The 27,652-nt window shown below is 28.5% G+C and overlaps 1 long non-coding RNA gene across 1 annotated transcript in view; it reads left to right on the forward strand.

The window, feature by feature from the left end:
- The window catches only part of LOC122269183 (uncharacterized), an 83,299-nt gene that overhangs the window by 43,829 nt on the left and 11,818 nt on the right, over positions 1 to 27,652 (forward strand). The window contains exons 4-5 of the long non-coding RNA XR_011637389.1: positions 13,196 to 13,241; positions 26,286 to 26,385. This is a non-coding gene — a long non-coding RNA (uncharacterized lncRNA). The remainder of the gene's footprint in view (positions 1 to 13,195; positions 13,242 to 26,285; positions 26,386 to 27,652) is intronic.

A 27,652-nucleotide genomic window follows, 5' to 3' on the forward strand; every position in this document is an offset into this window, starting at 1 on the left:
GAATAGTTTGATTTATACATGTCACCATTGGAAGAAGTGTAGCTTGCACAGAGCTAACTTTTATGTAAAATGCAAACTTCTTCAATTATACAACCAGCTGCTACTTTCCATACAAACTTTATCAATTTTACTATCTGCAAATGTTACAATTCTAGTGCTACATGCAAAATACAAACTTCATCAATTTTGTTATCTGCAATGTTACAGTCCTAGTGCTACATGCAAAATACAAAATTCATCAATTTAACTATCTCAAAATGTTACAATGTTGCATGCAAAATACAAACTTCATCAATTTTACTATCAGCTACTGTTGCAATCCTGGTGCTACTTTTCAAGTAAAATATAAATTTCATCATTTATAAAAACCAGTTACAAATCTAAAAAAAAAGAAAAAAAAAGAAGAAGAAAAACCTTAATTGAATGAAACTTTCAGATTTTGAGAATTAATGAAACCAAAGATAAATTGTCATTTTTTTGGTTGATAACGTAAAATGATGGTTAAACTAAAGGGAAATTAAATGAAAAAGAAGATAAGCTTCTCTCTTAGCATGTCAAATATTGAAACCACCCAAGTGGAATTTAGAATTTTCTTAAAATAAAATAAATCAGCATTAATCAGGACAAAAAAAAAATCTTTTCATTAAGCATTCAAATCTCTCCTCCAGTTTTATCAGAATAGCTAATGCTCCCCGAGGCGTTTCGCTTTCGATTCTCAAAGAAAGACATCTAAAGTCTTAAATCAATCAAGCCAGAAGAGCAGCGCGTCTTTTAAGCTTTTACACCAATTAGTTTTAAGCGATTTAGAGTTCACCAAGAACAGGGACTTTCAACCTTTTTGATTGGGTAGGTTTTATTTATTGGCATCCAATTCTACTTACTCTTCTCTTCCCTTCACTTCAAACGTCTTTTGCATCGATTTCTTTAGTTTTTCGGTCTTTTGATTTTCTGAAAAGGAAAAGAATAGAATTGCAGACCAATCTAATCAGGCGAAACCTGATGAGGAATTTATATGCAATGAGTGGCGGATTAGAAAAAGTTTTTGTTTCTTTTTTTTCCATTTGGATGTTACGAAGAAGGTTGTTAACCGTGACGTCATGAAAATATTCTAGAATTTATTGTTGAAGTTTCTAATGCATTAGTAACAGTAACATTGTTGTTTGGGAAAAAAATATTTTCCTGCTTAGAATCCATTTGTTCATTATTGTTTCTTAGAAGAGAAACGTGTTCAAAGCGGTATTTTTGATGTTTTAGCATAAACTACTTTATTTTTTGAAAAAATGATTTTGTATTTCTAAATAATTAAATTTATTATCTTCACATTTCCTGTAAAAAATAAAAAATACTCCAAAGTCATGCAATTAAAATAAAACATCATAAGCGCGAAGCTCATAAACGTTAATTACATATATTAGGCATTTTTAAAAGGTTTTCCGATTTAGCAATTACGAAATATGCCAAATCTGTAAAAAAAATTTTTTAAAAAGGTAATAAGATCTACATTAGATATTAAAATAGTACCTATTTGCTCAGATTCGTTTCATGCAATGTAATAAAAAAACAGACAAATTTATTAAAGTTGAGGTTTGAATAATAGCACTCAGTTTAATTTGAAAACTCAGTTTAAATGAAAACTCAGTTTAATTTTATCCTGCCTTGCAATTTGAATTATTGTATTCTAATTAAAATCCCCTTATTAAATGTTAGCTTTTTTACATTATCGTACAGATTGTATTTCAAATCGAACTTTTTATTACAATTTTATTGTTTTTAAACTCAAAATAAATTTGTAAGACCTCAATTGTAAATTTTAGTACAAAATTTTATCCTTGCCAAAATCATTTTAAACTTTTATTTTCATTGAAATTAAACTGCAAATAAGTTTTAAATTCTTAAGAATTAAATAAAACATTTTGCAAACAAAAATTTCCATTTAGGATATCAAACTATGTCAGCAGTGGTTCTAATTTGAATTATGAAGTATTTCATGTTATTTACTAAGAGGTATTCTTCTCAATTTATTTTTTGCATGATTCATAAAAAAAATATGATTATAAAAAAATAGGATTTGTTGGTATATTTTGATTTTTTAAAATTAAATGTAGTTTTTAAAAAGAATGAATGCAATTTTATAAGGTATAATTTTGAGCTTTAAGCTTACATTATTTTCAATGCATTTCTGGTAAGTTTCTCTATTCATAAAGAGGAAATATTCCAAAAAAATATTATTAGTAATTGGAGACCATGTCAATATTATTGAAAAAGATGGTTTTAAAATTATTATTTTTGAAGTGGCTATGTAGTTTAGAAAAATATTATGAATTTTGTATATAATATTATATTTTGTATACAATTACTTTAATGATGGTGTGGTAAGTCTCAGTTAAAGTTGGATCGATGGAATTTTTTCCTTCTCTATAAGTTTATCTTTTCAGGAAGAGAAAATTTTTTATAAAAATATAAGTATTTGGAGACCAAGTTAATTAGCAATTATAGAAAAAAATGTATTAAAATTATTATTTTTGTAATGGTTATGCATTTAAAAAAAATATGTTTCAAAATTTAGGGAACAATAATAATAATAATCGACACATAGTACATGATATATTCGTATGACGTAATATAATTGAATGTATTTAGTTTAAAATACATTAAAAAGTGATGAAAAGTAAATGCGTGGGATATATCTCTAATAATATATTTCATTCAATTTAACTTTCCTTAATATATATGGTTTCGGCTTAATATATGGCTTAATATATATGGGTTTTGGCTTAATATATATGGGTAAAACTCTAATATGTGTAACAGATAAAACTTTTTTTTTTTTTCAAAAATAAATGTTTTTTCTGATTTACTTAAAAATGGCGTAAACTGTGTATGTTTCGAAAAAATGTTTCCTAGTTGAATCCAAATTATTAACCAATTAAAACTATAATAAGGATATATATTGTTTAAATTGGTTATATAACCATCCAATGAAGGAAGTTCTTTATTTAACTAATCCCCCTTGCTTTGCTTCTCATATATTTTCTCATATGTCATGCGTATGTAAATATCCCGTTTCTAATTTAAGTGAAGGCACAAAAAATACCCCGCAGTAAAGGAAACCTAAAAAAAATGAGAAAAATCGCAGAAGGTGGTCTACGGTGTATAGCACGAACAGCCTCTTGATGAAAATTTTTCCTTGGAACCACTGACAGAATTATTGGAGGCCATGGTATAGAACTTCCAATTTAGTGTGACAACTTCTCATTTGCTATGCATCTTGGCCACCGGTTTCCATGGTAACGGATCCTTCCTTGCTCAGCGGGTGCACAGTTCTGCAGTAATCCCGGCTTCGGATTCGTTAGCAGTTTGACCCCGGACGTTCATCCCCTACTGATATAACCCTGGGGGTCTTACATGAGAGGGGGAGAGGGGAAGAAAAAAGGGAGGAAGTATTCAGTCTTTCTCTTCCCCTTATTACAACATTTTGGGACATGTAGGCTTTAAATCTTACAATCTAGTTACTTTGTGGTATAGGGGGTAAAATTAGTTGAGTTTTAAAATTTTACTTTAAAATGTTTACTCAAAATTTAAGTTTTTGAATTCCTTGTTGCTAATAAATACATACAAATTTTGATTGCTGCAAATTTTGATTAAAAAAAAGTTCATAAAGCAGATTTATTAAAATATATGGAAATTTAAAAACATCTCATCAATTAATATATAATAATTTAAAAAAAAAAGCTATGTAACAGTTTTTTCAAGAAGAAACAATACATTTATAAAGACAAATATCAAATTTTGAAGGTTATAATTAATTCATAAAAACATGCCCAAACATTTTAAACAACATATGAAATTTCTTATGATAACAAATATGATAAAACGCGTTTTAATCCAAGATTTACCCATTATATTTTGGATGAATTTTTATAAAGTTAATATAAAGAAATAAAAATTAACAATGTTAACAAACATGAACAACTTGTTTCATGTATTTATTTTTTTTATGCATTTATCTATAAGTAATTTGTAAATGGGAATACAGATAATAATCAACTTCTTGGTAAAAGCAAAACAAAAATGAATTAATAAAAATTAAACCAAATGTAAAAATGTTACCACAAAATTAAATTTATAAAAAAAACGACCTATTATATTATTTTACAAAATTTTATTTTATAAAACATCCCATTTACATTTACTTTATAAAATATGTAATTCAGTGATTATCTTTTAAACAATTATTGATTGTTTTACGTAAATATGATGAATGCTAAACGTAAACTTATTAATTTTCTATTAAGAAATGCATTTTAGTGGAAACCAGGCGAATCATTTTTCAAGTTCCATTGCCTAATTGTTTGGTTTTGTATATTTCTACTTAAAGACATTATGAAAATTACTTCAAACTTTAAGTTCACATGATTGTTTTTGTAACTTCATGTTTGTATAAAGGTATTTTAATTTAACTATTATTGAAGAAAAATGGATTGTTAAGAAAGGACCTTAAGAAAATGACTAATCTTATATATGAATGTTCTCTGTTGATTACTCCAGTAAAACATACAACTGTGTTCTTTTGTAATATTTTGAGTTTGAAAGTATAGTTTCTTTTTCGCTCATTTTTTAAAAATAATTCCTCTGCAGTTAGAAAATAATTCAGTAAAACTAAAAAATTAGGAAAAAAAAAAAAAAAACATCAACGTATCTAGGCTTCTTCCTTCTTCTTTTTTTTTTCTTCTTTTTTTTTTGCCTTGAGAAATGTAAATGACATTCAAGATTATTCACCTACTGTTGTCAAGATCTTTTTCGAGCGCTTTGGAGGGGATACATCATTTTGTATTCTTTAAGATTTATCTCTATTTCTTTCAGTGTACTGAAAATAATTTCTGAAGAATGATTTATCTCATCCATAGCATACGAGGAATGATCTGGGAAAATAATGCCGTGAATATTTTTACAAAAATGTGATACTTCGTAATTAATGCACAGGAAAAATTCCTAAAACTCGAGGTATCTCACATTAAAATCACAATTCCAGGAAAACGATATTTCTCATCCTATCTGCCAAGAGAAAATTCTCGAAAGAAGATGAGATATTTCGATTTCAGTGAGAAAATCTCCGAAGGACAAAATATCTCTCTTTTAGTAAAACGATAAAATTTTTGAAGAACGAGGTAGCAGGGCTTAAAAATTACATGTCCGGAGCATGAAAACATTCTGATCTAGCATGTATTTTTAACCCTTACATGTCCGGCTGAGCATGTAATAATTTAATCCGAAGCATTTAAGATATTGACTGAGATACCTCTCAAATTTTGGTTATAAACAAGATGTTTTGTTCTTTTTTATTCCCCATTTTGCTTATTCTAGCAAAAAAAAAATTACTTAAATCAATATGCATAGAAAATTTAATATAAAAGTTGAAATTGAAGTGTAAAAGCAAAAGCGAGAGTGATCACGTTTTAATAACTCAGCTCTGCAACAACTTTCAATAACTTATCATTCTGATAACTAAACTTTTTTTGCAAATTCAACAGTTTCAGAGCAGATGAATGTAATGAAAAATATATGTATATAATTCAATTTTGCTTAATGAAGTGTTTTTTTTTTTACTGTATTTTAATTTTTTATTTTGATAAATGAAAAAGAGTATGAGGCCTGATAAGTTTCTTTAAATGAATATTTACATTCATGCACATATATTCATATGTTTTTTTTTATTACGCATTCAAAGAAAGATGTTTGAGCACGTAAAAGTTTCATTCAGGCATGTCTTCCGTGGACTAACATGCTCAATGGGACATATGAAAATTTTAATATGTTTTGAGTCCCCGGTATCTAGGAATTTGTGATGAGAGGAAATAATCAGAAAACTACTAGTTATCACCCTAAGCGAAAAAAAAAAATTCTTTAAGATTTTTTGCCTCTCGGAAATTCTCGCATTTAGCATAAAGAGATAAGATAATGTTTGGCTTTTCGTGAAGAGATAATATTCTTGATATAAAGATAATAGGGGACGTCTGGCATTTTTATCCTTAAAACAAAGAGGAAATTCTCGAAAGATAGCAAGGTATGTCGACCTAACTCGATTTAATCCGTTGAACCACGATATTGGCACCTTTAATCAAAATACTTGCCAAACTTTCTGAAGCCTTAATAAAGTATTAAATTTATCAATATCTCCATTGCGGTTAAATCATAATATCCTGTAGCGAAGTTTCTCTTTGCATTATATTAAAGTTGTATACAATTTGAGCTATATTTTGGTTCATTGCAGTGCAAAAATAAATCCAAAATACTAGCTAACCTTTCAGAATAAGATCTCAATTTCAGTATAAAAATATTATTTATTACAGACGAGATACTATGGCCTTACTGCAAAATGAAACTTCGGAGAATGATACATTTTGTATTTTGATCATTAAAAAAAGAAAAGAAAATAGTGCGTGGAGTCCCTCCGCGCGGAAGAAGTTAAACTTCGCAACCCGCGACGTTAATTGTAGAAGAATCAGTAGTCGTCAAACGATCACTAGTTCCATTCAACGACACTTTTTCCTGCTCCGCTCGCTTTCGTGCTCTGTAATCACGGTAATATTGTGCATTTTTCTCTCCTGGACCTCTTGAACCAGTGAAAGTGCTTGTGGTTGCCTCATCGTCTCGCACTGGAAAATGTATTTGTATTAATAATGTATGTGAATGCGTCATAATGTAATTTCAGAAGAGAAAACCTAACAATCAATTGATATTCACAAGAGACGTACCTTGACATAACCTTAAATCCGTCGCATTGTCCGTGGGATTGTTTTCACTCATTTTTTACAATTGTTATCCACTAAATTTGAAAATAAAAAATACTACCCTATTAAATTATATGTGTATCAAAACAAACTAAAAAAATATTTATAGAAAAACAATACTTTTATGACTTTTATTATTTTTATGCTAGTGAGAACCAAAACAATATGGAAATGAATGAGGGAAAACTGGATCCTACCACGTGATTTCCCGGCCAATAAAAATGTAGCGTTAAACGTTTAACGCAACCTTGTTGGAGGTCGCATAAGAAGTATAACTTCAATAATAAATAAATAAAATTAAAAAAATATAAAAAAACACAAGGGGTGTGTTTAGAAATATTTCCCCAAAAAGATTTGTTCACTCTAGTTATTATTTTACTAAAAATTAAATAAATTAAAATAGGAAAGCATGAAAAATGCTCTCAATATAAGCTGGTTCTAATTGCAGCCTCCGAATATTTCCTCCTCCTCTTCTTTTTCGTCAAAATTCCTGATGCTAAAAGATGTTGGAGAAGAATAAGTTGCTCTTAAAGCCTGTGTAAGTGATTGATGCGTTCAATATCCAGGACTCACACTCATCCGTTTCAATTTGCGTCCTGTTCTGAGCCTCGCAATAACGAAGACAGTGATTTATATTTGGAGCTCACTTCTCACTTTCGGCAGTTACCTTCCCTAATCTTCTGAAGGTAGCCAAGGCTTCTTTGGTATTTAGTTTTGGGGGTGGGGGAGATCGCAGGATGTCAGTGGGATTTCTGTTTCCTCTCTTGATTTCTCTCTTGAGTGTTCTTTTATAAGACTGAGAGGAAAATTCTGACTCCAAGAAGAAGTAATTGAAAAAAAAAACATCACATGCTCTAATTGCAATGTTGGAAATTTAAGTGCGTGCTGAACCACAATACCGTTTAAATTAGCTACAACCGTATTCTGATTAACATATTATAGTTAAACATGTTATCGATTTTATTTTATTTTATAACCGTCGTTGAACAGCAGGTTCAATTCTTTTTACGTTTACGACTACTAATGTTTAACGCCATCGACTTGTAATTTAAAACCCAATCCAGAAGACAAGGGAACTCCTGGATCAAGTATTGGAAAAAATTCGCCTTCATGGAGGACTTTTTGATGGAACTAACTCGCATATGCGTTACATGGAACGGAAAACCTCGAAAATCCCCCACAACTAGTCTGACGCAGGGTGACTCTAACACATAATCCATCTACCACTGAGGATATTTTACGTCCGTACTGCTGTCGGTTATGCCGGATGCGGACTTCGTATCGACCAGCCATCGCCGGGATTCGAACCTGTTCACCATATTGGAAGGCGAATGCTCTATCCCCTGAGCCTTCACGGCTCATATAAGTTTATTTTATTTTAATTTTATAACCGTCGTTGATCAGCCGACTCAATTTTGGATTTACGACAACTAATGTTCAACTCCGTAGCCTCGTTATTTTGAACCAATCCCGCAGACAAGGAAACTCCTGGATCAGTACCCCCAGAGGTATGTTTTGCCATGGGAAAATGGAGGACTTTGTGACTCGACAGATTTAACGTGCATTAGTCACAATTTATTATTTTCGGCTGGCAGGAATCGAACCCATGACCACTTGGACATGGGCCCAGTGCTCTGTCAACCAAGCTATCCCGGCCCCCATATTATAGATTTTATTTTATTTTATAACCTCCGTTGAACAGCCGACCCAATATTTTGCGCTTACAACTACAAATGTTCAGCTCCGAAGCCGTGTAATTTTGAACCCACTCCAGAAGACAAGGAAGCTCCTGAATCGAGTATTGGGAGAAATTTCCCTTCGTGAAGGACTTTTTGATGGAGCTAACCGGCACTTGCGTTACATGGAGTGGACGACCACGAGAACCTCCTATGGTTAGCCTGACGGCAAGGACATTCTAACCAATGATCTGTCTACCACTGAGGATATTTCACGTCAGCACTGTGGTCAGTCCAAGCAGGATACGGAATTCGTATCGACTGGGATTCAAACCCGGTTCGCCGCATTGGAAGGTGAACGCTCTATCCCCTGAGCCATCGTGACTCCTATATTATCTATTTTATTTAATTTTATTTTATTTTATTTTATTTTATACCCATCGTTGAATAGCCGACCCATTTTTTGGGTTTACGACTACTAATGTTCAACTCCGTAGCCTTGAAATTTTGAACCAATCCAGACGACAAGGAAACACTTGGATCAGTACCTCCAGAGGTATTGATTTGTTATGGGAACATGGAGGACTTTGCGACTCGACAGATTTAACATGCATCGGTCACCATTTACTACACGGGGAATCTTCGTCCCGCGGGAATCAAACCCACGAACTCTTGGACATGGGCCCAGCGCCCTACCGACCAGGCTATCCAGGCCTCCCATATTATCTATTATATGATTTCATCACTCGATACCATGGCGTAAACTGAATGGTTGCTTAATTTAAGTTAACAGTCTTACGGTTGCAGAAATGTGCATCGTCTTATGGTTCAAATTGCCAATATTAGGATTCAACGTTGAAACAATTTATTTCAGAGTGCGCAAAGAGTTAGTGAACTTGCATTTCAAACATTGACAACCCTAACATGTACACAAAAATAATAGGAACTCGGAGAAAGTTGAACCATATTATTGTTCAAATTTGATGCCTCTCTATTATATAAGTTGAAACCTACTTTTGTACTCTTAAACTTGATTAAACAACACTATTTTTCAATTTAAATAGAAGCAAGATTTAAGTTAGTACCTTAAATTTAGAAAATTTGCATCTTATTATGGTTTAAGATAATGATATTATGGTTTTGCATTGAGCCGCTTTTTCTGAGAGAATAGGAAAGGTTTATAATCAAAGCAAAATAAACTTAAGCTCTTGTCCTTTAAACTAGTATGTTTTCTGGTATGCATTTCCTTATTCGTAAAGTTATGCGAATTTCAGAAATATTTACCATTTGAAAATTTTTCACTATTCCGCTGTCAAGATACGAAAATACAAGATTATATGTGCCAGTTGCGTACCACAGATTTTATTTTTTTAAAGATGGTTATCAATTTACACAAGGTTTTAATAAGGAGTAAAAGGGTTCTCCCGGATGATTAAAATGCCTTTGGTATCTTTGCTACATCATTAATGAATAAAAATATACATGATTAATCAATTCAAAATGTCTTAAAATAAAATCTAGCATAGTTTATTTTTGACAAAATTTATTTGATATAAGACGTTAATTTGTAATTAAACTGTAACATGAACATGAACTGTTATTATTTATTTTCAGTCGTAATACATAAAGGGTTTTAGCGTTAAAACATAAAAATATGTGAATTTTGAATGAAAATCAAAGTCAATTAATTAATTAAAAACTGAACTTCGTCAAAAATACAAATAGTATCTATATAATATACAAAAATACAAACAGTATCTTCAAAAGTGAAATATTTATACTTATTGCTAAATGTCATGTAAAAAATTTTCTCGTGTAGTAGAATTAAACTAGCCGCATATCATACTAAAAAATATCCGAATAGAATTGAATTTTTGACTGATGTGAAATTAGTAACCAGATAATTTTAAATTATAATATTACATTTTAATGTAAACAGATTAAATATTTACAATAGATGATCAGTACTTTATAAATTAAATACATAACTGCATCAGATGGCAATTGGGAGACTTTAATCAAAGGTTATGAGAGCGATCTTTATTTCTTGTATGTAAAATAATAAACAAATGTGTTGATTTATTCCAGTCATTCACAAAAAAAATCTAAAAATCTAAGTTTTTTTTCTTTTTTTCTTTTTTTTTGTTAAGAGAAAATTTCATGAATTAAATCATATAATTCTTTGAAATAATTTATAAATGAATTACGTATAGATAAAAAATGTTAATTGGTTACGTTTATCAGTCAGATCTTTTACATGGAGTAAAAAATTCCAATAAAATTACCGTACTGTATGGTACTGCTGGTGAAAAAACACTATGATCCTGGTAATAGAAACCAAAATATACGGTATTTAAAACTATTCACTTGGTAATTTCTCCGCTCATATCATAATGGTTAACCGGAAATTCTGCCTTTTAAAGTTATAATTCTTATTACAACATATTTAGAAAAGAATACAAAACTGGAAAGTAAGTTTAACCGAATAAATGTTTTGCATGGCACGCTTTAAAGTATCGTGATAGAGTAACCAAATTTTATCTCATGTTATCAAACATTTTTGTTAATTTTTCCGAGACCATTACCAAAGTGCTACGATAAAAATTATTGAGCTTCTTAGTGTTCCCATAGAGTAAGAAACGTGGTAAATTTTACTATATTCTGGTAGTTTTGACNTCTTAGTATTATTATTTTCCCAATAATCACGAAGTCAAAATTATTTGACGGCACGTCTATGACCTCATTAAGCAATTTTTTAGAGAAAATGGCACGTTGGTGTATAAAGGTTCGCCACCCCTGCCATAGAGTAAGAAACGTGGTAAATTTTACTATATTCTGGTAGTTTTGACCATATTTTTTTCTGTGTATGAATTGGTTTTTATGACTATTTGTTTATATAACTCCATACATAGATAGTAGAATGTATCTCACTATGTAACTTATACTTACAGAATCTGCATTGATTTTTATTTTATTATGTTCTGTTCTATTCTAATCTAAATAAAAACTAATGACATCATAAATCTAACAGCAGGCTAATTACATTTTCTGCAGGTAGACAAGACGGTTGAAGAACAGGAAGCGTGGGATCTTTAAGGTGGGCCCTTTGGCAGCCCCGGTTCGTTGATGCCGTTAATATTGTTTACGTTTAACATCTCTTGACGTTTATGGGTCGTTTAAGCCTGCAACGCAATTCTCTTTCGTTTCTTATAGAATCGTTTATTAATGAAATCGTACATCTCTATAGAACGTCTACCACAAATAATAGTCCACCTATTCAATTGGGTTCAAGAAACAGGGAAAAAAAATATAACAAGTTGTTGGTAGGTTATGTTTATTAGGTAATCGCTCTGTAGCACAAAATGTCTCATTATAACACTATTCGATAGTTTTAGTTTAAAATTGTCAATTAAAATGGTCACACGTCTAATTTAGATAGAATATTAATGTGATAATTACATAATCCATAATTCCATAATCACTCCTCTTAATATATAATTTTGGAATTTTTATAAGCCATGAAGTGAAAAGGAGCATATGCATAAAGGGTAGGAAAAGAACAAAACAAGGCACTATTGAGAAAGGAGAGATTAAAAATATCAAAAAGAGTTTAAATTCCGAATGAAACATGAACATATTTCTAAAAGTCCTCTTGTAGTTCTGTCTGAATAGCTCATGTTGTCTTATTAATTGTTTCATATGATATATTAAATTCCTACTATCTAATATATTTAATTGATACTATTAATAATGATATCAATTAAATATGTTTGATAATAATCAATTGTTGTTGTTGTTGTTACTTTACGTCGCACTAGAGCTGCACAATGGGCTATTGGCGACGGTCTGGGAAACATCCCTGATGATGAGCTTCTCACGAATCCNACCCACCCGCACACTGACAGTAGCCAGTGATGCTTGACTTCGGTGATCTGCTGGGAACCGTGTCTTAACGATCAGGGACAATAATCAATTGAATATATCAACTGAGAGCTATTGAAATGACAACATGTGCAATTCGGATAGAGCTATAGCGTTATAATTAGACACACAGGTAAAAATTTTAAAATCTTTGCAAGCAACGAAAAAAAAAATATACACGTAAGAAATAAAATAAAAAGTTAGTGAATCACTATTGAGTAGGGTAGAATTCAAAATATTTTGAAAACAGTTTAATTGCTGGATGAAATTTAAAGTTATTTCTAAATATCTCAATCTTCAGCAATGACATGCATTATTTTGATATTTTAAATTTCACCTTCCGCAATGTTGATTTGTCAGATTTAGAAGTCTTTGTTTTTCCTCGCTGTTGCGATCTTTGATGGTTATGCTTGTTTTACCTTATTTTTGACAAGGATTCCCTAGTTGATTAAGATATGCTTTGTTATTAATTATAATAAAATTTTACATTTATATATTAAAACAGATAATTTAACCACAATTATTTGACCATAATAATTTTAACGGTAATAATTTAACCATTATAGTTTCAACTCGAACATGGAAAAATAATTGCTAATGGTAAATGTTGAACAATTTTTTTACCTACGTTATCAGATTAATGTTATCTACCAATAAATTCCACGTTGCATGTTTAATGAATAAAAATGATATTTACTGTTTATCAGTTTACGTTTAATTATTTCATCAGACATTATTTCTAATTTCAATATATTTCTACTTCAAATAAAATTATTGTTGAGTTTTTTATATAATTTTTATTTTCAGATTAAAATTTAATTATCCATAAAATGAGGACTGCAAAACCAAATATGTAAGTAAGTTTTATTTCCTTCTTTCTCGCGACTTATTCTTTTATCATAAAACTCATATTATCAAACATATAACTTTTTCCGCTCTAATTATTATAAGTTTATTAAAATTATTCGAATGCAAATTTGCATCTTTAAAAATTTAGCAATGAAACCAAAAATCTTCTCTCATTTCTCAAAACGACCTTATTCCGCACCAAAAGCAATTATTTCAGAAGAAATTTTTACCGAAAATTAAATTCACAACTTATTTATTTAGAAAACTTCGCCCTTACTGAGTTCAAAGCAACGCGGCTTCTTGCTTTGTGGAATTTAAATATTTTATGCGTCTTCATGCATATTCATCGTCTGCTTTAGGGGTAACATTCCTGCCAAAATGGCGACTCTACTTCTCGAGCTTCCCACAAAGTAATGAAATTCTGCAAACATACCCTCAACCCCTCCTAAGTTTCCATCTGGTTCCCTTTACAAACACCAGAACACCCCTCCCCCTACCATCCTGGCATTCCCGCAATGCAAACACATTTCTATCGATTTTTGGCGCCCCTTTCTTTGAAAAATTCCATGTTTTCTGTTGTTTCTGGCTTGTGTAATATTTTTTAAGGGGCCAAGCCACGCGAATACTGTTTTAAGTTTAATTTTCTAATGGCTTTCTGAGTGTATTCCATTTTAGTATAATTAAATACTCGGCGGTGTTGTTTAGCTCGCCAAATGCTTAACTTCTTTCTTATTTGCAGTATTCTTGTTTTTACTTCATGCTTTGGCGACGCTGTTGTTAAATGTCTTTTAAAACAATGCCTTTTCTATTTTCATTTTATGTTCTTCGAAAAGAACTGCACTTGTTGTGATTGTTTTTATATTTTTCTCATTCTTTTTGGTTGATGTGATGCTTTTTTTCTCGTGTGGTCTTTTCTTTAATTGTATCTGTGTCTTAAGAATAAGAACAAGGAGGATTTTTTTGTGAATTAATAAGATAGTTTTGATTAAAATTGTGATTGCTATATAAGATAGCCTTTGTGATTATTATAATTAACTAAAAAGGTTCAATTAGAATAATAATTATTTTTAAGAAATTACAAAAAAATATGCATAGACAAATTACTTAACGTTAAAAAACGATAACATTCTTACCAAATGCGAACAACTCATTAAGCGTAAAATACTGGGAGCTGTATTAAAATGTTATAAGCCTGTTATTTTTTTTCTTTCATAATTTCTTGATTGACGGTCTACAAAGAACTCTGTTTTATTTCAGTAACGCTGTCATTTCAATAGCTCTCAGGTGAAATATTCAATTGATATTATCAAACATGCTTAATTGATACCAAATAGTATCAATTAAATATACTTGATAGTAGGAATTTAATATATCATATTAAATATCAATTAATAAGACAACATTTAATATATCAATTAATAAGACAACAAGTGCTATTCGGATAGAACTACAAAATGACTTTTAGAAATATATTCAAGTTTCATTCGGAAATTAAAGTCTTTTTAATATTTTTAATCCCTCCTTTCTCAATAGTGTTTTGATAACGTTTTTGTTCTTTTCCTACCGTTTACGCATGTGCTCCTTTTTACTTCATTGCTTATAAGATTTTCAAAAATATATATTAAGAGGAGTGATTATGGAATAACCTATTTATGTAATTGTCTCATTAATATTCTATTTGGATTAGACGTGTGGTCATTTTAATTGTTTTTGATTGGTCAAAGAGTTTATACTGTAGACGACTAATACACTAAAAACTATCATGATTTGAGATGGAAACTATTATATTAATTACATGAGCAGTGAATATATGAAACTTTTTTTGATTAATATAAAGTAATTTCTGCAATCGATATATTTTTCAATCTGAAATAGTTGCCCCATGTATATAGAATGGTATCAAAAAGAAGAAAAAAAATGTTTGTTTGGTGTGTACTACATTTCTCTAAAATTATTACGAGAATTTAAAATATACTTAACATTTGATTTCAAAACATAATTTTAAAAAAAAGATTTTTGATCATTTAAATTTAAAGAATAACGAAATTTCTGTGTTTAAAATAAAATTTTGCTTTTGCTCAACGTTAATGGACATTCAGCTTAATGTTTATGTTTTACGCTTTGCAGATTCCAAGTATTTATATTTGAGCTTTGACAATATACGAATTTACGATACACTCTAAAAGTTATTCAACACATTCTCAATTTCTTTGTCTTTTCAATTGTGTCAATATTTTTGTTTAAAATTCAATTTTAAAAGTCACTAGAAATCAAATAAAAAATACAGATCCAAATTTCTTTATGTTAATAAATAAATAACGGTTTTCACTCCAACTTTTGATATGCAACCGTTAGATCTTTTCAAATATTTATCAGTCACCAAACTTTTTTTAATGCACCATTATAAATTTACTTAAATTGCTTAGTAATTTAATTTTCTAGAATTTTCTACAGTTTTTTTTGTCTGTAAGTGCAACTTATTACATTTTATTCTGTTATTGGTGAATTGTTCTCATCAATTATTTGATACTTTTTTTTTGTTGTTTTTTATAAAGTTATTGATAATAGTTATCATTTTATTAAGTTGCTTTCTTATGTCACTCACATAGTTTGTTAGATGTTAGAAAATATTAAAGTAAGTTATTTAAAATGAAATAATGCATGACATACGGTGATATTTAATATAATAAATGAATAAGACATCAGTCAATGTATAAAAGGCAAAAAAACAAAAATTATTTGAAGTTATAGAAAACTAAACCTTTTCATAATTATTTACTTCTTATAAGTTAAATGGGATTTTATTTAAAATGAATTGGCACTCAAAAGTGTATTTTTTCCAAACAGTTACAGTAGCATAATTGCGCAACATGTTTTTTTTAATTTTTTATTTTATTTATTTATTTATTTTTTTATTGTTGAATGTATATCTAATTTTTTTTAAATAAATTTCTGTTACAAGGAATCGTGCTTTCTTAGAAATTTTCGAAATAGTTTACTTAAAAAAATTTTTTTTTACGTATCCGTTTTGAGAGGACATAAAAAATCTATTACAAAAATAACTTATAATAGCATATTAGATACTACTATAATAGCAGTGCCTATTACCTTAATTAACTAAACCTCATTAGCGTCTAGGATAGCCTGAAGACTTTTTTATGACCCTCCAAATTAGAAATATACCAAAATTTTTAGCTTTAACTAACTGAAATATTTTAAAAAGTTCGTCTTCCATGTCTATTTAATGTTTAATTAAATTTCAGAGCTTCAAAATTAATAATTTTTAATTAAAGATCTATCAAACTTAAACTGAATTTTCACTGGTATAGGGAATACTGGACCTTCTTAAATTAACCCCCAGGATCATTTATTACCCCCAGGAAAAATTTTAAAATGCCTCAAATTAAAAAGGCTGCAAACTATTGTATATTTCGTTCAACAGATATCGGATATTGTAAGAAATGTGAGAACAGAGGAAACACAAAATGATAATAATAAAAAACATTGACATAAACACAATGTGTACAGAAATCAATATAAAGTGCCATCAAAGCAGACAACATCAAAAGCTATAAAAGATTCGTTATGAGTCAAACTTTTTCTTTCGCCTTTAAAAAGAAATAAAATTAAGCAACAAAAAATATCGTCACATAATCTGCGTCACATGGGGTGTGAAAAACGCTGACTTGGCGATAATGTGAGTTAAATGCGTGTCAACTTCGTTTCTACTTTGCATATTTATAGCCCGCAAATGAGGCTTTAAAATTCGCATTCGCTAACTATCGCTTTTTGTGCTCATCTATAATAGCATGTTGTTGACAGTTTCGTAATTTATAGTTGCTCGTGATCTGTTTCAGTGCATTTTGTGCACTAAAATGTACACCACGTATTGCTTTTTTTTTAATCGATTCCGGCAAAAGTGATTAACTTAAGTCAACAGCAAAAAATGATGATTTGCTCATCATTGTTTGTAGTTGCCAATAATCGAAATTAATTTTGATCAAGAAATTGTTTCCTTTTTGACAAAAAGCATGAACTATGCTTAAGTACTTCCGAACATGCTATTTTGTTTGCCTTATTGATTGATTAATATGAATGAATCAAGAAGTACACTGTGATGAGTCGAACTTTTTAGTTTTTTTTTAATTTAGGTTTATAAATAAATATANTATATATATATATATATATATTGACTATTTAATTGTGCTAAATAGTTTCTAATTAGAAAATTGTTTTTCATAATCGGTTCTGTTTTTAAAAATATGAACTCACCTAAGTTAGAAAACCATGCAAGATTTTCAATCGTACAAAAAAGTGGGTTTATTTAATTACTGAAATTCTAAAATATTTTGTCTATCTTTTTTATAATATTTTAAATTTGAAACAGTTATTCTCTATCAATTATATTTTTAGAGTTAATGATCTTTTAATGTTCCGATACATTTCTTTTTTTTAAATTTCTTTCTAAATTATTTCTTTCTAAAATACGTAATTTTTATTAATCGTTTAAAAATTACTATATGTTTATTAATTGTTCTTTTAATGTTCTAATAGATTTCTTTTTTTAAAATTTCGTTCTAAATTATTTCTTTCTAAAATAGATAATTTTTATTAATTGTTTAAGAATTATTATTTGTTTCTTAATTGTTCTTTTACTGTTCGAATACATTTCTTTCTTTTTTAAATTCTTTCAAAATTATTTCTTTCTAAAATAGCTAATTTTTATTAATTGTTTAAAAAAAACTATAGTACAGAGATTTTATTTTTTAATTTTTTGCTTATGGTCATTTATTGATATTAACAAGCAATAATTATTTAGAGGGCCAACAAAAATTTTCAAAATAAAATTTTGAATTTATTGCTACGGTATATAAATTACAAAAAAAATGGCTTTAAATTATTTTTTCTTGCTTAGTTATACATATTAAATTTTCATATGATGTCAATTTGGTTTCCATATTTTTTTTAAAACAATATTTTGATATTTTATTTAAATATTTCTAAGCTACGCCATCTGGCAACATTTTTTTCTCCCTAAGAATACTTTTTTAAAAACTCTGCTTGAGAATAAAATAAATTTTTTAACAACTTATTTTTAAAAAAAATTATATTCTTTGTATTTTTTTCGGTTTGCTAGAAATGGAAAGCTTTTGCCAAATCCTTTAACAGGAAATCACATAAAACCTGTCTACAATCCTACGAAATACAGGAAATCATTTCCTACGCTTGTCAACCGCAAACTGCAGATGCGGTTCGAAACTCAAAGGTTGTCATTTGATAACCCCCTCCTTCTTGCCTCCCTCACTCACTCTTTTCTCACGTGACTTAGTCCTCATCTCTATCCAGAACTTAAATCATCAAAAAGTGCAAATTGCTTTCCAGAAACCTTAGAAGTTGGTGATGACAATGCTTTGAAGGAGAAGAAAAAATATCACTTTTCAAGGAAAACTTTTTTTTAAAAGAAAGAGTCACATAGTTTATGTGGTATGTACCCGTACGGGGTCGCCGGGAATGCTGAAAGACCCAATCCAGGAGCTACAAAGACATCAGGCAGGGGAGGCAGATGTCATCAAATGTCCCTTTAGGCCTCTTTTTCCCACAGAATGACTTAGAAGGGGACGTCTTCAACTCCGCCCCCCACTCTGCTCAGAATGAATAAATCAATTAATTCCTATTGCCTTAGTAACGAGTAATTAATGGTAGATTCTTCTCATATAAGAAAAATAGAATACTTATTCTTCTATAAAAGACTGTAATTAATGAATGTCGTCATCCTATGGTGATAGTTTATATTATCTTAGTCACTTTGGTAAATGTTTGAAAATGTTTGAATGCTGAAATGTTTGTAAATTTATTTAATCTCTTACTCCAGCAAATTTAGACAGCCTGCACTGATATTAAATCTTAAATAGTTGTTAAAGTTGAAAATTATCTGATCTATGTCTTAAGTGTGAGTATTTAAACACATAATATGGTACAGCTATCCTCTGTTAACAACCACTCGATTTTAAAAACATAGATTTCTTTTAAAATAAATTTTATGGTATTTTTATTTAATATAAAGACTGATAATCAAAAATTTTTAATTATAAATGATGTTAAAAATTATGCTTATTATTATTATTAAAATTTAGTATTAGAGCTTTGTAAGGTTAACCGTTTGTAAATTGAAATAATTTTTAGACGAATAAGACGAAGTATATTGATGTTTAAATTTTCATAGGACGATTAAAAACAGTATTTATTTAATTTTTAATAATTTACGTAAGCCTGAGTTTTTGTTTTTATCATGATCTTTTTTACAAAAGAATTTAAAATATAATCCACATGAGCCTTGATAGGGTATTTAATTTTATCAAGAGATTTCGTCTTCCTCGATTTAAGCATTTTGTAAGGATGGTGCTTGTCAGATTACTTTGAGATAAGGGAAAAGCTCATTTTTGAAAATTTATATTTTTGATATTGTGATCAAACTAAGTGACGCTAGAAAGTGGTGATTATACAATATATATATTGATTAATTATTAGTGAAGATTTTTTCTGTATAAATGAGAACATCTGTAGTCTATTTTCAGATAAAGAAAAAATCTTATTAATTTTTTAAGAAGTATTTAGTTATTACTCATTTTGATCTAGAGAAGAGTAAATTAAATATAAATGTTTTTTTTTGTATTGAAAAATTGACATTTATAAATTTATTTTATTAGAACAGTTACAGGTTTTTAAAAATATATAATATAGGTTTTTAAAAATTTTAAAATGTGTGTAAGAAATTTGAACGTTAATTTAACGTAATGATAAAGAAAAAAAATTGAACTTTGTAAATCTAGTAAGAAGAGGAAGCTCTGATTGAAACTATATTCCTGGTTTATAAACCCAAAATATTCCGTAAGTATTTGGTAATTTTTCTGTTCATATGATATCGGTTTACTGGAAATTCTGGTTTTTAAAATTACAATTCTTATTACCACACACTTAAATACAATTGTACAAAGCTGAAAACTACATTTAACCAAACAAATCATTTGCATGACATGCTCTAAGGTATTGTGATAAAATTATCAAATTTCACCACATTTATCAAATTTTATCAGATATTACGAAATTATATTTTATTGTTAAGTTTACCAAAATCATTACCAAAGCAGTTCGGTGAAAATTTTTTGTATTTGATGCTTGAGATTTTGTTGCTCTTACAGAGCCAGAAACGCAGTAAATTTTACTATATTCTAATAACTTCACAATTTTTTTTCTCTATACATGAAACATTAATTAAGGCACAAAATTGAATAAAATACTATAAAATGAATTGAAAATATATTTCCTTTTACTAATTAGTTATGGATTTAATCATAATTTTTTTTGTCTATTTGACACACTAGAAAAATTTAAATTTTTATAATGATTGATAATCTGGATTTTATATTTGTTTGAGTTTTGCTAACTTATAATTATGTTAATTATGCTATCTTGTAACTATGTGACCATTTAGATTCAAACTCTCTTTGATATTTCATATGCGCGATATTTTCTAATCTAAAATCTGCCAACTTATAACACTGAAATTGACAAAAAACAAAACAAAAAAAACATTTAAAAAACACCAATAGTAAAATTTTAATTAAAGTTTAAACGCATATCACATAGGAACGTTTTTAGGTTTTTGATAAAATTTTACTATTTGCGACTTTTAAACGCTGTTTATAGTAAATTTAAATTTCAATGCTCTCGTTGTTTTATAACTTATAATAGTTTCATAAAACATTTCTGTAGCATCTTTATTTCCTTTGATAATATGGTTCTCATTTGAATCAGTATTTTACTAATTTAATGACAGTTTTGTATAGCATATATATAACAGTTATCTATATAACACTCATTTTATTTTCGGGCTGTTATTTCAATCTGAATTTTGCTAACTTATAGCATTTCTGAATAGCATCTTTTTACATGGAGAAAAAAATTCTGATAAAATTACCACACTGCATGGTAAAGTGGTAAAGACATTTCAGGTAAAAAAGAAACATAATTCTGCTAATGAAACAAAAATATGTGTTTTTTAAACCAGTCATATGGTTACGATTTAACCTGAAGTTCTGGTTCACAAAATTATAATTCCTATTGCCTCATATTTAGTCAAAATACAAAACTGAAAACTAAATTTAACCGAATAAATTTTTTTCACACCATGCTCTAGGGTACTATAATGAAATTACTAAATTTTACCACACTTATCAAATTTTAGAGCATATTACGAAACATTATTTTATTGTTTATTTTACCAAATTAATCACCAAATCCTATCACTAAAAATTACTGTGCTTTTTGGTGCTCTCATGGAGCCTGATACATAGTAAGTTTTACCATAATCTATAAGTTTTGACCGTACTTTGTGATATTTGAAATTCTGGCTCTCATTTAAGTCTAATTTCTGAAAAATTTAATAACTTTCTATGTATTATTCTGATTCTATTTGAATCTGAATTTTGCTAAATTGCAGCAGCTTGATCTAACAACTATCTTAGATTTTATCAGAACTCTCTACCCAACCCACGTATGTGGAATAAATCAGTGGGAGCAAAACACTATCACCTTGCTCCTCTTCTATCTTTGGAAGCTCCTCCTATCAGCCGCCTATCTTGTTATCAAAGACTTATTCATGCAGCATAAAATGTCACAAGGCGTTGCGCGACTTTTGCTTCAGTTTTACTGCCGTAGTCGTAGATCAGCTATACAAATAGAAGCAATGATTGGACTCAGCTGTTGTAGAAATCAACAGATTGTTAACCTGCAAAAATATACCAACTTTCAAATGCGTTCATTAGACAAAAATTCAAAGAGGATGTTTTTTTTTCCTTTCTTTATCGGAAGTAATTACGTACATCTGGTATATTTTAATTTATTGTTTTAACTTTTGGAGCATGATGAATCAAACCATCGTTTGAATTTGCTGCAACCATAATAAGGTACTAAAATGAACCATATTATCATACTTTTTAAATTTGCGACCATAGCTTAACTCCAACGAAAACATGGCTCAATAACACTTTATAAGCTTGCACAAAATCTGAAACGCATTATAATGCAAATGTTATGGTTGAACTTTGAATCTGTGTTTTTGAAACTGTATATATGGTGAAAAATTCCAATAAGAACGAGGGCTGATAAGCGATAACTCCTAGTTATCAAATCATCAACGTCTAAGAAAAAAAAATCTAAAATTACAGGACATTTACAAAAAAAAATTAAACATAAATTAGAATTGATTCATATATTCATAATTAATACTCCGTTAAGTCTCGCCTTTCTTAATTACTCATTTATAATTATTAGTAATTAAGCCTTAAGCTTAAGATATTTCTTAAATGTCTTATAATTAATCTGAAGGAAACATTATAAAATAGAGATTTGCAAACTAACTTTTATTTTGCACCTAATTATAAAAGAGAATGATTTTATTAAAAAAATTATATTATTAATTTTTGATTAACACACAAGGAAATTATTGTAACACACTGTTGGAAATTTCCCGGAAAAAATGATTAAGTAACAACTTATTTAATTGTTATTTAACCATATTCAAACGAAATAGTCAATTTTGTTAGTCAATTTTTTTATAGTCAATTTTTTTTAATATAAAAGTTACTCATTGAGATACAATATATGAATTTATGTTTAAATGAATAAATTCCTTTTATCAATGGTTCTTTTGTATAGGTTCAATGAATGGATCTAAAAGATTCAATAATTGAACAATTTGCATGTTATTACGATTTCAGAAAAAACGATGACACTTAAGTTTGTCGTATGATGTAAAATTGTAGCTAGAATTTATACGATTGTCTTTACTTCGTATAAATTCTAATAAGATTTCATTGTAAAACTATTTAATGAGTGAAATAAAATGCTTCACCGTTAAAATAGAAGCTTCAATCATTTGTAAAAAAGGCAATTTATTTTCTCTCGAAGTTATTAATCTGTTTCCCATCCACAAAAAAATTTATTTCACTTTCTTCATTATTTTTCTAATGACATGATTGTAAGATTTCAGTGAAGAAAAGATTTAGATTATCGCTTTCTAATCATACTTTAATAATTTTAACGTTATTCTGTCCTTAATTTAATTTTTAAGATATTACTTTGCAAAAATTCTCAGATCAAAGTACTGTAAAAAGTCAGCACTCAGGGTACCGGAACTTTTTACCGAAAATCCATTTTTACTGGAACATGTTACGGAAGAAAAATTTAACATAATTTAATTTTTATAGAACTAACTGTAAAAATTAGGGTATAATATTTTGCAGTAAAACAGATGATGCTCCCCAAAAGCAAGTACTTTATGCAGTAATTTGATCCGGAATTTTTTACAGTGTAGTTTAAGCGTGTAACTTTTATTCAGGTAACTTTTCTTTTAAGGAAATATTATTACCCTTCATATGACTTAGTTTGCAATTCTAAAGAATCAAGTTAGCAAAAAGAAATATGTAAAAGCTTTAAATATCTTTTACTAAAAATCCTTTTTTGAATTTCAAGGCAAAATGACATATTCATGTGCAATGTTTCATTTCTAAACATCAAGCGTTCACAAAATCAAACAGAAAAAAAAACCCAGTTAATTGGGGCGTTTTCTTCCCCCACTTATTAGAAAATATTTCTGCAAGTTTCACATTCCAATTAAAACTTTCCGAGATACGCTCTGCCGTTTTGTTAATTGCGTGCATTTTTTACTACACAATTCAGAGTACTGAGAAAATCCTTTCAATTAAATCCGTAGCTGAAATTATGACCCAACGCCTGGAGGAACCCTCGTTTAACAACTTTTCTCTAATAGCTGGGGGAGAGCGAATGCAAGAACACTTTCAGCATTCGTAAGTTAGGCCTCTATTAGTTACCGTCCTTTTAATTTTTTCGTTTTCTTCTCACGTCTTTGAAGAGGAAAAAGGCATTCCGGAAGAAGCGAGAACATTTCACGCACTCCTACCTTCCTCCCCATTCGAAACACGTATCCTGGAAAAGTTTTCTTATTATCCCGAAAGAGTAATCGATGCAGAAAATGCATTACACCCGCCGTACTCACCCGATTTCTCTCCCCCTTCCATTTTACTTGTCCAGCGACGCTCGGCTGCTTCTCATCAAGGCTTTTGCCGGATTATAACTTCGGACGCCCCCACCTCTCTCGCTCCTGTGCCTTTTCCAATAAAATACCGGTATCGACTTTTGGGATCGGGCATTCATAAACGGGGTAAAATTCCGGGATCGATAACACCCACCAGCTGCAAATTTAGGAAAGATAGGGTGAGGGGAAGATGAAATTGCTTCTGGGGATGGAGAAGGAAGCAGACGAGTTTAAAAGAGTGTGTGAACTCTTAAAGAGTTCTATCTTTGTTTGGGGATTGGAACATTTTGCGGATTCTCATCACGATCTTTATTCATTGCTTCACGGGAGCCAATCATTTCGCTGGAACTTGATACGTCTCTGAAAAAACTTTCTTTCCATATTTCGTGAAAATATAGGAGCTTGCAATGAATAAAGATGATGATAAAACTTTAAAAAAATTATAATATTAAAAAAAAAATCCTGGAACATGCATATATTTGATAAACTTCACTAAAAAAAATTTTAAGAAAAAAAGAAAAAAGTTATGCATTTTCTACTAAATTTTATTTATAAAATAGCTGGATTCTTAGATTTCATTTAATCAGTGCTGAGAAACTAGAAGTTCAAAACTTATCTATCAATAATATAGTTTTACTTCATTGAAATATGCTTCTCGAATTAATTATTTGTAGATTATTAATATAAAAACGAAAGCACTATATTTTATCTTTAACATTATAGACTATATACACTATAATGTTCAAAAACTGGAAATTCAAAAGCTATATTTCATAGAATATAGTGTTACTTTATTTAAACATTTATCCCAAATTTTAAAAAAATAAAAATAATAAATGAATTAATTAATAAATAAATATAAATACATTTCGATGTTTAGATACTGGAAATGTAAAATCCTTTTTCATAAAGTATAATTTTACTTCATTGAAACATACATTGAATAAGATATGTTTTCGGAAAAAAGTAAGAAAAAAGCATTAACTTTAAATCACAAAAAATTTATAAGTAATATTTTTTACAAAAAAATTTAGTTCGGCAAAATATGTTTCACTTGTCAAATATGTTCTGTAAGTTATGAAGAGCAAGAAATAAAAAATTCATACATTTAAATTGTTTATATAAAATTTCTTTCTTACACTATACCTATATGAAAATATTTTACCCTATATGCAAAAGAAATAGGTAATTAATCTAGTCATAATAATTTTTTTTTCAAAAATATTTAAAATGTAGAAAGCACTATAACTCTTTCTAAAGAAGAAACATTGTATTGTTCCAAATTATTTAACATTTATGTAATTATATTAAAAATTATTTCGTATTTTTTATTTAGAATGAAAAACTCTTCAAAAAAAAAATTTTTTTTTTTTGTACATTTGTGCCTAACTAGCATTTTATGCAACCATAAGATTTGAAGGATGAATTAACATGAAATTAAAATAAAATATTTCGAATCCACTGTTTTTCGAGATTTTTTAGGATTTTCTTTCATGTCTGTATTGTGAAAATAATTTCATTATTGTGAAAGAATAAATTATTGGGATCAAAAGAAAACATTCCAATTAAAGTAAATAAGATTCCAGCAATTAAGTTTATGTAAAATCGGAGAATCTCTAAAATTTTATAAATAAATGCGTTTTATTTAATTTAACACGTGTTAAGTTGAAAACTTACTCTCAAGTATTAGTACAGTTTAAGTAAATATCTTGAAAAATATTTCGATGAAATTTATGTTTTTTTGAAATTTTCTTTATGATTTTTATAAATGAAACGACACTCAATGGTGAAGTTGCTTTTAAATTATATATAATTACGTTCTGATGAAGACTTATTGTTTCTTGCGTTGTTTTCGCTTGTTTATGATTGCGTTTCTTCATTTTCAAATTAAAATTAAAATGTTTAATTGAAATTGCATTATTTTATTTTTAGTGGACCAGAATAGGCTAAAGAGGCAGGAAATTAGAAGCTAATCAAGACAGTTTAATAAATCTATAGACTGAACAGAAAAATATGAACCACTGGAGATTAAGTATTTTATACTTTTTTTTAAAAAAAAATTATTAATTTCAGCAAAATTACCGATTTTCTGGCATGCAAAATTAGATTAAGAAAAGATTTCTTCATCGTTTTTTATCCATCATTTTTCCTTGAAATTTAAGTAATTTTTCATGATTAATTTGTTTTGTTCATATGGCTAAAGTTGAATTAAACATTTGTAAAATTTGAGGTCACCTTATAATCTTACTTGCATCAAGGGAAATTTTAGTTACTTTTGATTAAAAATCTTTATTTCAATGAAGGTTTTCAATATATTTTAATTCAGATTTAAGGTTTAGTGCCGAATTAATTTTATTTTTAGTGCTTAAAAACTGATGTCAAATAAAAGCAAAAGTCAATTTCAAGAGAGAAGGAAGACCCTACCACTACAATGCGAATACATTTATACTAGATAAGTACCATTTAAGTATTGCTGAAAATAATTCTTATGCTGTTAAAATGTTATTTATCGTTTTACACTTCCATTTACCATTATAAAAGTAACATTTTATAATTTCAGATTATTTTAAAATGGCTTGATTTATTAATTAGTAAACAGCAACTTAGATTAATTTTACAAATCAATTAAATATTATTGTAAACAAAACTAACAATTGGGATTTGGGGTAAATCTTAAAATTTCTCTTGTTCAGATCAGAGTCCGTAAAATTTTAAAAAGTTTGTGCAGATAATTTTTTGTAACGCAGAATTTAAATTAGCTAACAGATTTAGTTTGAACGATATAATGGCACAAGGAAAATTACTATTAATGCAATAATATTGTTAAGTATAGTTAACAATAGTATTGTATTAATACTTTTCAAAAATATCAATAGTTACTTTTAATATTTGGGGTAAATATTAATAGTTGTGGAAACTAAATTAACCTCAATGTGTAAGATTGGCTGTTTGAGTTACAAAATCAGTATTAATTTTCTTGGTCTTATTTTTAATTTAATACTGAGAAAAAATTATTCTTGAAGCAAATTTAAGAAATTTTAAATTTGCATTTTTTGTAGTATTTTCTTAAAAATTAAAATTGCATTACAATAGAATGCATAATTTACGGACGATAATTCAATCGAATTTTATTTCCTAATTTTTCAATAATTATGGAATAAGTCAAAATTATGAATAACGCTGATTTAACAAATTTTATTTTATTTACTGGTATTTAAGATATGAGAGAAAAATGTGTAATTGTGTAAGAATATTTTAAACATAAAAAAATGCTTATCATGTAACGAAGTTCTTGGTTA

The sequence above is a fragment of the Parasteatoda tepidariorum genome, chromosome 8 (assembly GCF_043381705.1).
Source record: "Parasteatoda tepidariorum isolate YZ-2023 chromosome 8, CAS_Ptep_4.0, whole genome shotgun sequence".
NCBI lineage: Eukaryota > Metazoa > Arthropoda > Arachnida > Araneae > Theridiidae > Parasteatoda > Parasteatoda tepidariorum.